This window comes from Arachis hypogaea, chromosome 1 (genome assembly GCF_003086295.3).
Source record: "Arachis hypogaea cultivar Tifrunner chromosome 1, arahy.Tifrunner.gnm2.J5K5, whole genome shotgun sequence".
Classification (NCBI taxonomy): Eukaryota; Viridiplantae; Streptophyta; class Magnoliopsida; order Fabales; family Fabaceae; genus Arachis; species Arachis hypogaea.
In genome coordinates this window covers 51,249,709-51,260,554 of record NC_092036.1, presented here as the reverse complement: position 1 = coordinate 51,260,554, position 10,846 = coordinate 51,249,709, and positions in this window count along the sequence as shown.

Below are 10,846 nucleotides of genomic sequence, written 5' to 3'. Positions count from 1 at the left end.
ATTTTTAATTTTGAAAAAGATTTTAAAAAATTGAGTTTTGAAAACAAACTTAAAAGAGTTGGATTGGATTGGAAGACCATTTGTTTTTATGGATTAAGATATATTTAATATTTTTGAAACATGGAGTTTTAGAAATCAGAGTTTTTAGAAAACTAACTTGATATGATGGATGACAATTTGGAACATGTTTATGTAAGAAATCATGATTTGAAACATAAAAATTTAGAAAAATTAGGATTAAAAACGAATTTTTACCTCCTCCCACCATCCTGGCGTTAAACGCCCAAACGATGCATGTTTTGGGCGTTTAACGCCCAATTGTTGCTTCTCCTGGGCGTTCAACGCCCAGCTGATGCTTCTTTCTGGCATTGAACGCCAGGAAGTCCTTTGTCACTGGGCGTTTTTCTGAACGCCCAGGATGCTAGCAGTCTGGCGTTAAACGCCCAGAAGGTGCTTCTTTCTGGCGTTTAACGCCCAGAAGATGCTCCTTTCTGGCGTTTAACGCCCAGATGGCTACCCTTACTGGCGTTAAACGCCCAGTGGGTGCTTCTTTTGGGCGTTCAACGCCCAAATTGTTTCTTACTGGCTTTTTCGCGCCAGTAAGCTTCCAAATTTCCCTGTAACTCTGTGACTTCATCCAATTGCTATTTCACCTTTTGAAGATACTTTAGCATCTACCTGTAAATCTTTGAAAAACGAATAAAATTAAATTTTGTGATTGGCTGGGTTGCCTCCCAGCAAGCGCTTCTTTAATGTCATTAGCTGGACTATTACTGATCTTCAATTAAGTCTCAGTCTTGAGCATTCTTGCTCGAAATTACCTTCAAGATAATGTTTAACTCTTTGTCCATTAACAATGAACTTTTTGTTAGAGTCATTATCCTGAAGTTCTATGTATCCATATGGTGATACACTTGTAATTACATATGGACCTCTCCACCGGGATTTTAATTTTCCGGGGAATAATTTGAGCCTTGAATTAAATAGCAGAACTTTCTGCCCTGGCTCAAAGACTCTGGATGACAATTTCTTATCATGCCATCTTTTTGCTTTCTCCTTGTAAATTTTTGCATTCTCGAAAGCATTGCGTCTAAATTCCTCTAGCTCATTTAACTGGAGCAATCGTTTTTCTCCAGCTAACTTGGCATCAAGGTTCAGGAATCTGGTTGCCCAGTAGGCCTTGTGTTCCAGTTCCACTGGCAGGTGACATGCCTTTCCATACACAAGCTGGTATGGAGAGGTCCCTATGGGGGTCTTGAATGCTGTTCTGTATGCCCACAGAGCATCATCCAAGCTTCTTGCCCAATCCCTTCTACGGTTAATTACAGTTCGTTCCAGGATTCTTTTAAGTTCTCTATTTGAGACTTCAGCTTGCCCATTAGTTTGTGGGTGATATGGAGTAGCTACCCTGTGGCTAACTCCATAACGTACCAGAGCAGAGTAAAGCTGTTTATTGCAGAAATGAGTGCCCCCATCACTGATTAATACTCTAAGGATACCAAATCTGCTAAAAATATGTTTCTGGAGGAATTTTAACACTGTTTTAGTGTCATTAGTGGGTGTTGCAATAGCCTCCACCCATTTGGATACATAATCCACTGCCACCAGAATATAAGTGTTTGAGTATGATGGTGGGAAAGGTCCCATGAAGTCAATACCCCATACATCAAACAACTCAATCTCTAAGATTCCTTGTTGAGGCATGGCATAACTGTGAGGTAGGTTGCCTGATCTTTGGCAACTGTCACAGTTAAGCACAAATGCTCGGGAATCTTTATAGAGAGTAGGCCAGTAGAAGCCACTTTGGAGGACTCTTGTGGCTGTTCGCTCACTTCCAAAATGTCCTCCATACTGTGATCCATGGCAGTGCCATAAAATCTTTTGCGCTTCTTCCTTAGGCACACATCTACGGATTACTCCGTCTGCACATCTCTTGAAGAGATATGGTTCATCCCAAAGATAGTACTTTGCATCTGTGATTAATTTCTTTGATTGCACCCTACTGTACTCTTTGGGTGTGAATCTCACTGCCTTGTAGTTTGCAATGTCTGCAAACCATGGCACTTCCTGGATGGCAAAACGTTGCTCATCCGGAAAGGTTTCAGAGATCTCAGTGAGAGGGAGGGACGCCCCTTCCACTGGTTCTATTCGGGATAGGTGATCTGCTACTTGATTCTCTGTCCCTTTTCTGTCTCTTATTTCTATATCAAACTCTTGCAGAAGCAATACCCATCTTATGAGTCTGGGTTTTGAATCCTGCTTTGTGAGTAGATATTTAAGAGCAGCATGATCAGTGTACACAATCACTTTTGATCCTACTAAATAGGATCTGAATTTATCAATGGCGTAAACCACTGCAAGTAGCTCTTTTTCTGTGGTTGTGTAATTCTTTTGTGCATCATTTAGAACACGGCTAGCATAATAAATGACGTGCAGAAGCTTGTCATGCCTTTGTCCTAACACTGCACCAAAGGCATGGTCACTGGCATCACACATCAATTCAAATGGTAATGTCCAGTCTGGTGCAGAGATGATTGGTGCTGTTTTAGCTTTCAGAGTCTCAAATGCCTGCAGACACTATTTATCAAAGATAAATGGCGTGTCAGCAGCTAGCAGGTTGCTCAGAGGTTTGGCGATTTTTGAAAAATCCTTTATAAACCTCCTATAGAATCCTGCATGCCCCAAAAAGCTTCTGATTGCCTTAACATTAGCAGGTGGTGGCAATTTTTCAATTACTTCTACCTTAGCTTGGTCCACCTCTATTCCCTTGTTCAAAATTTTGTGCCCAAGGACAATTCCTTCAGTCACCATAAAGTGACATTTTTCCCAGTTTAAAACCATGTTAGTCTCTTGGCATCTTTTCAGAACAAGTGCTAAATGGTTAAGGCAGGAGCTGAATGAGTCTCCAAATACTGAAAAGTCATCCATGAAGACTTCCAAGAATTTTTCCACCATATCAGAGAAAATTGAGAGCATGCACCTCTGAAAGGTTGCAGGTGCATTGCACAGGCCAAATGGCATCCTTCTGTATGCAAATACTCCAGATGGGCATGTGAATGCCGTTTTCTCCTGATCCTGGGGATCTACTGCAATTTGATTATAACCTGAATATCCATCCAGGAAGCAGTAGTATTCATGACTTGCTAGTCTTTCTTCTATGAATGGTAAAGGAAAATGATCCTTTCTGGTGGCTGTATTGAGCCTTCTATAATCAATGCACATACGCCACCCTGTAACTGTTCTTGTAGGAACCAGTTCATTTTTTTCATTATGAACCACTGTCATGCCTCCTTTCTTAGGGACAACTTGGACAAGGCTCACCCAGGGGCTGTCAGAAATAGGATAAATAATCCCAGCCTCTAGTAATTTAGTGACCTCTTTCTGCACCACTTCTTTCATAGCTGGATTCAGCCGCCTTTGTGGTTGGACCACTGGTTTGGCGTCATCCTCCAGTAAGATCTTGTGCATGCATCTGGCTGGGCTAATGCCCTTAAGATCACTGATGGACCACCCAAGAGCTGTCTTGTGTGTCCTTAGCACTTGAATTAGTGCTTCCTCTTCCTGTGGCTCTAAGGTAGAGCTTATAATTACAGGAAAGGTATCACCTTCTCCCAGAAATGCATATTTCAGGGATGGTGGTAATGGTTTGAGTTCGGGTTTTGGATGTTTCTCCTCTTCTTGAGGGATTTTCAGAGGTTCTATTATCTTCTCTGATTCCTCCAAATCAGGCTGAACATCTTTAAAGATGTCCTCTAGCTCTGATTCGAGACTCTCAGCCATATTGACCTCTCTTACCAGAGAGTCAATAATATCCACACTCATGCAGTCATTTGGGGTGTCTGGATGTTGCATGGCTTTGACAACATTCAACTTAAACTCCTCCTCATTGACTCTCAAGGTTACTTCCCCTTTTTGGACATCAATGAGGGTTCGGCCAGTTGCTAGGAAAGGTCTTCCTAGAATGAGAGTTGCACTCTTGTGCTCCTCCATTTCCAGCACCACAAAGTCAGTAGGAAAGGCGAATGGCCCAACCTTGACAATCATGTCTTCAATCACTCCTGATGGGTATTTAATGGAGCCATCAATAAGTTGAAAACACATCTTGGTTGGTTTGATCTCTTCAGCTAAACCAAGCTTTCTGATAGTGGATGCAGGTATTAGGTTGATACTTGCCCCAAGATCACATAAAGCTTGCTTGGCACAAGTACCCTCTAATGTGCATGGTATCATGAAGCTCCCAGGATCTTCAAGCTTCTCAGGTAAGCTTTTCAGAATGACTGCACTGCATTCTTCAGTGAGGTAAACTTTTTCAGTTTCCCTCCAATCCTTCTTATGACTTAAGATCTCTTTCATGAACTTAGCATAAGAAGGTATTTGCTCAACTGCTTCTGCAAACGGAATCTTTATTTCAAGAGTCCTGAGATAGTCTGCAAAGCGGGTAAATTGCTTATCCTGTTCCGCTTGGCGGAGTTTTTGAGGATAAGGCATTTTGGCTTTGTATTCCTCAACCTTAGTTGTTGCAAGTTTATTACCTACAGAAGTGGGTTGGGAAGCCTTTTTAGAAGGGTTGTTATCAGCACTTGTATGTGACTGATCACCCACTGGCATTTGAATGCCAGGGGTAGAAGCTGGAGTGGCGTTAGACGCCATCTCCCCATTTGTTACTGGCATTTGAACGCCAGAACCATGTTCCCTTTGGGCGTTCAACGCCGGATTCATGCTTGTTTCTGGCATTGAACGCCATAAATGAGCATGGTCTGGGCGTTCAACGCCAGCTTTATTCCTCTCTGGGCTCTGACTGTCCTCAGAGGGATTTTGAGTAACCAATTGTTCATTTCTTGGTTTTCTGCTGCTTTGAAGTGAGGTATTTAATGTTTTCCCACTTCTTAATTGAACTGCTTGGCATTCTTCTGCTATTTGTTTTAACAGTTGCTTTTCTGTCTGCTTTAATTGCACTTCCATATTCCTGTTTGCCATTCTTGTTTCCTGTAATATTTCCTTGAATTCGGCTAGCTGCTGAGTTAGAAAGTCTAATTGCTGATTAAATTCATTAGCCTGATCCACCGGACTGAGTTCAGCAGTTACTGTTTTAGCTTCTTCTTTCATGGAAGATTCACTGCTTAGATACAGATGCTGATTTCTGGCAACTGTATCAATAAGCTCTTGAGCTTCTTCAATTGTTTTTCTCATATGTATAGATCCACCAGCTGAGTGGTCTAGAGAAATCTGAGCTTTTTCTGTAAGCCCATAGTAAAAGATGTCTAATTGCACCCATTCTGAAAAAATTTTAGAGGGGCATTTTCTTAGCATCTCTCTGTATCTCTCCCAGGCATCATAAAGGGATTCATTATCTCCTTGTTTGAAGCCTTGGATGCTTAGCCTTAGCTGTGTCATCCGTTTTGGAGGGAAATAGTGATTCAGGAATTTTTCTGACAGCTGTTTCCATGTTTTTATGTTGTTCTTAGGCTGGTTATTTAACCACCTCTTAGCTTGATCTTTTACAGCAAATGGAAACAGTAATAATCTGTAGACATCCTGATCTACTTCCTTATCATGTACTGTATCAGCAATTTGCAGAAATTGTGCCAGAAACTCTGTAGGTTCTTCATGTGGAAGACCAGAATACTGGCAGTTTTGCTGTACCATGATAATGAGCTGAGGATTCAGCTCAAAGCTACTAACTCCAATGGAGGGTATACAGATACTACTCCCATATGAAGCAGTAGTGGGGTTAGCATATGACCCCAAAGTCCTCTTGGACTGTTCATTCCTACTTGCTTCCATGATGGATTACAAGAGATAATTTATATGTTGATTTTATTTATTTTATAAAAGTGGAATAAATAAAAACAAAATATATAAAAAGAATTTAAAAATATTTTGTGAAAATTTTTCGAAAAAATTTTGAAATTGAAATCTGAAATTTATATGAAAATTTCGAAAAAGTAGTTTTAAAATTAGTTAGAAAAGATATTTTTCTTTTTTTTTTTTGAATTTTATGATGAAAGAGAAAAACACACAAAAGGCACAAGACTTAAAATTTTTAGATCTAATGCTCCTTATTTTCGAAAATTTTTGGAGGGAAAACACCAAGGAACACCAAACTTAAAAATTTTAAGATCAAGACACAAGAAAAACTCAAGAACACCACGAACAAAAGGAAGAACACCAAACTTAAAATTTTTAGAAAACTTTAATAAAATTTTCGAAAATTATAAAGATATTAACAAGAAAACACCAAACTTAAAGTTTGGCACAAGATTAAATCCAAGAAAAATTATTTTTGAAAAAGGTTCCAAAGGGGATAACCAATTATCAAGAACAACTTAAAAATCAAGGAAGAACCAAGAACACTAACACGAGATTTTTAAAGAAGATATAAAATATGCAATTAACACCAAACTTAGAATAAGACACTAAACTCACAAAAAATTAACAGTTAATTAAGAAAAATAATATTTTTGAAAAGAAATTTTTGAAAAGAGACTATCCTACCAAAATTTGATGACTCTATAACAACAAAAATAAATTATTCCTAATCTAAGAAATAAAATAAGCCTTCAATTGTTCAAACTCAACAATCCCCGGCAACGGCGCCAAAAACTTGGTGCACGAATTTGTGATTCGCACAACTAACCAGCAAGTGCACTGGGTCGTCCAAGTAATACCTTACGTGAGTAAGGGTCGATCCCACGGAGATTATTGGTTTGAAGCAGTCAATGTTTATTTTATTAGTCTTAGTCAGGAGGCCAATGAAGTTATTTGGATTTAATTCTAAGAAGTCAAAGTATTTAAAATTGTAAGAAAAATAAGAGAGAATCAAAGCGTTACTTAGTGTGCAGTTATGAGAAATATGTTGGAGTTTTGGAGATGCTTTGTCCTCTGACTTCAACTCTTCCTTGAAATCCTTCAACACACGCAAGGCTCCTTCCATGGCAAGCTCTATGTAGGGTGTCACCGTTGTCAGTGGCTACTTCCCATCCTCTCAGTGAAAACGTTCCTATGCTCTGTCACAGCACGGCTAATCATCTGTCGGTTCTCAATCAGGTTGGAGTAGAATCCATTGATTCTTTTGCGTCTGTCACTAACGCCCAGCCTTCAGGAGTTTGAAGCTCGTCACAGTCATTCAATCCCAGAATCCTACTCGGAATACCACAGACAAGGTTTAGACCTTCCGGATTCTCATGAATGCTGCCATCAATCCAGCTTATACCACGAAGATTCTGATTAAGGAATCTAAGAGATACTCATTCAATCTGATGTAGAACGGAGGTGGTTGTCAGGCACACGTTCATGGATTGAGGAAGGTGATGAGTGTCATGGATCATCACCTTCTCCATAATTAAGCGCGAATGAACATCTTAGATAAGAACAAGCGTGTTTGAATGGAAAACAAAGGAATTGTATTAAATCATCGAGACGCTGCAGAGCTCCTCACCCCCAACAATGGAGTTTAGAGACTCATGCCGTCAAAAAGTATGTACTTTAGATCTGAAAATGTCATCCGGTCCAAGATAAGTCTCTAAAAGTTGTTTAAATAGTAAACTAGTAACCTAGGTTTACAAAAAATGAGTAAACTAAGATAATTGGTGCAGAAATCCACTTCTGGGGCCCACTTGGTGTGTGCTGGGGCTGGGACTAGAGCTATCCACGAGTTGAGTCCTTTCTTGGAGTTGAACTCCAAGTTATGACGTGTTTTGGGCGTTCAACTCCGGATCATGACGTATTTCTGGCGTTTAACTCCAGATAGCAGCGTGTACTTGGCGTTCAACGCCAAGTTACGTCGTCTATCTTCGCGCAAAGTATGAACTATTATATATTGCTGGAAAGCGCTGGATGTCTACTTTCCAACGCCGTTGAGAGCGCGCCAATTGGACTCCTGTAGCTCCAGAAAATCCATTTCGAGTGCAGGGAGGTCAGGATCCAACAGCATCAGCAGTCCTTTTTCAGCCTAACTCAGATTTTTGCTCAGCTCCCTCAATTTCAGCCAGAAAATACCTGAAATCACAGAAAAACACACAAGCTCATAGTAAAGTCTAGAAATATGATTTTTTCCTAAAAACTAATATTATTCTACTGAAAACTAATTAAAACATGCTAAAATCTACATGAAATTACCCCCCAAAAGCGTATAAAATATCCGCTCATCAGCTAGCATAGTATATGACGTGCATAAGCTTGTCTTGTCTCTGTCCCAAGACAGCTCCTATAGCATAATCATTGGCATCACACATCAATTCAAAAGGTAAATCCCAATTGGGAGGAGCTATGATGGGAGCAGAGACAAGCCTCGCTTTCAGAGTTTCAAAGGCATGCAAACAATCATCGTCAAAATTAAAAGGAATGCCCGCAACCAAGAGGTTGCTTAAAGGTTTAGCAATTTTAGAAAAATCCTTTAAAAATCTTCTATAAAATCCTGCATGTCCCAAGAAACTCCGGATTGCCTTTGCATTAGCGGGTGGTAGCAATTTTTTAATTACCTCTACCTTAGCTTTACCAACCTCAATCCCTTTACTTGAAATCCGGTGTCTAAGAACAATACCTTCGGTTACCATCAAATGACATTTTTCCTAATTCAAAACAAGGTTTGTTTCTTGGCACCATTTCAAGACTAAGGAAAGATGCTTAAGCCAAGAATTAAAAGAATTACCAAATACAGAAAAATCATCCATAAATACCTCAATAAACCTTTCAACCATGTTAGAAAATATGAACCATGCACCTCTAAAAAGTTGCTGGGGCATTACACAGTCCAAACGGCATCCTTCGGTAAGCAAAAACTCCAAAGGGGCATGTGAATGTCGTCTTCTCTTGATCTTGAGGATCCACTGTAATCTGATTATAGCCAAAATATCCATCTAGTAAACAGTAAAAAGTATGACCGATTAACCTCTCAAGCATCTGATCAATAAAAGCCAAGGAAAAGTGATCCTTTCTTGTTGCATTGTTGAGTTTTCTGTAATCAATACACATACGCCACCCTGTGACAACCCTTGTGGGAATAAGCTCATTTTTATCATTCTTGATCACTGTCATCCCTCCTTTCTTGGGAACCACTTGCACAGGAATCACCCATAGACTATCAGAAATTGGGTAAATAATCCTAGCTTCCCAAAGCTTCATTACCTCTTTTTGGACCACCTATTTCGTTGCTAGATTTAGTCGCCTCTATGGTTGCACAACCGGTTTAGTGTCATCCTCAAGCAAGATCTTGTGCATAAACTTAGCTAGACTAATCCCCTTCAAATCACTAATGGTCCACCCAAGAGCCGTTTTATACCTCTTGAGAACTTCAAGTAATGCCTCCTCCTCCTCATGTCTTAGAGAGAAGCTAATAATCACTAGATAAAAATTATGCTCACCTAGGAATACATACTTCAAAGAGGGAGGCAAGGGCATCAACTCAAGCTTCGGAGGCCCTTCCTCTTTATGAATGACGTGTGGTTCCCCCTTTTGAGATGGTGATTCATCAATCTAAATTAAATCATCCTATAAAGGGGGTTCCAAAACTTCATCAAGCTCTTCAGCTTCAAATATCTCTTGAATTAGTGGCTCAAGATGATCAATTCTCATACACCCCTCAGGATCACTAGGTGTTGCAAAGCCTCAAGCACATTAAGAAAAACTTCCTCTTCATTGACCCTCAGAGTCAATTCACCTTTTTGAACATCAATAAGGGCTCTTCCTGAAGCTAAAAAGGGTCTCCCCAAAAGAATAGAGGCATTTTTGTCCTTTCCGTATCCAGTATGACAAAATCAGCAGAAAAACTAAATGGTCCTACTTTCACAAGTAAATTCTCAACAACTCCAAGAGGAAATTTAATTGAACGGTCAGCAAGTTGAAGAGAAATACGAGTGGGTTTTACCTCATTAATTTGGAGCTTTCTCATCAAAGAAAGTGACAAGAGGTTGAAGCTAGCTCCAAGATCACATAAGGCTCTCTGAATAGTGATGCCTCAAATGGTGCAAGGAATTAAAAAGTTTCCTGGATCTTGCATTTTCTCAGAGAGATCCTGTTGAAGAATTGTACTACATTCCTTTGTTAGGACCGCTGTTTAACTCTCTTTCCAGTTCCTCTTATTAGTCAACAAGTTTTTGCTCAAGGGCCTCTGTAAAAGGAATGTTGATCTGAAGCTTCCTGAAAACCACTAAAAATCTGGAAAATTGCTTATCTTTGGAGGCCTTTTGAAACCTATGAGGTTATGGCATCTTAGGCTTATACTCAGGTGCCTTAGGCGACGTCGGATATTTCTCAAGACCAACCGAAAAGGGTTTGTCCGGGTGTCTAGAGGGGTGTGCTCCTCCTTACTTTGTACCTCCTTCGGAGCTTCTTTTTCAACTGGCTCCTCACTAATCTTTGCTTCTGAACCTGCTATTTTACCACTTCTCAGATGTATGGCCTTGTACTCTTCCCTTAGATTAGGCACTGTGTCACTAGCAAGAGTATTAGGAGGCCTCTCAGGTGCTTGCTTGCTTAACTGACCCACTTGAGTCTCCATGTTTCTGAGTGAAGCTCTGGTCTCCTACATAAAACTATGAGTGCTCTTGGAGAGTTCTGTAACTATAGATTCTAAGTCAGATGACTTCTGAGAATAAGAAGGGGGTTACTGAGGTTGAAAGGGCTTAAACTGACTGTTGTTGAAGTTGCTTTGATTGAAATTGCCCTAAGAATTGTTGCCAAAATTCTGTTGCCTATGTGGTTGATTTTTCAATCCAAAATTAGGGTGATTCCTCCACCCCGAATTAAAAATTTTGGAATATACATCATTAGTAGGGGTTCTAGAGGAATTGCTAATGTAATTAACTTGTTCAGGAGGAAATTAAGCATAATTCATAACTCTCACCTT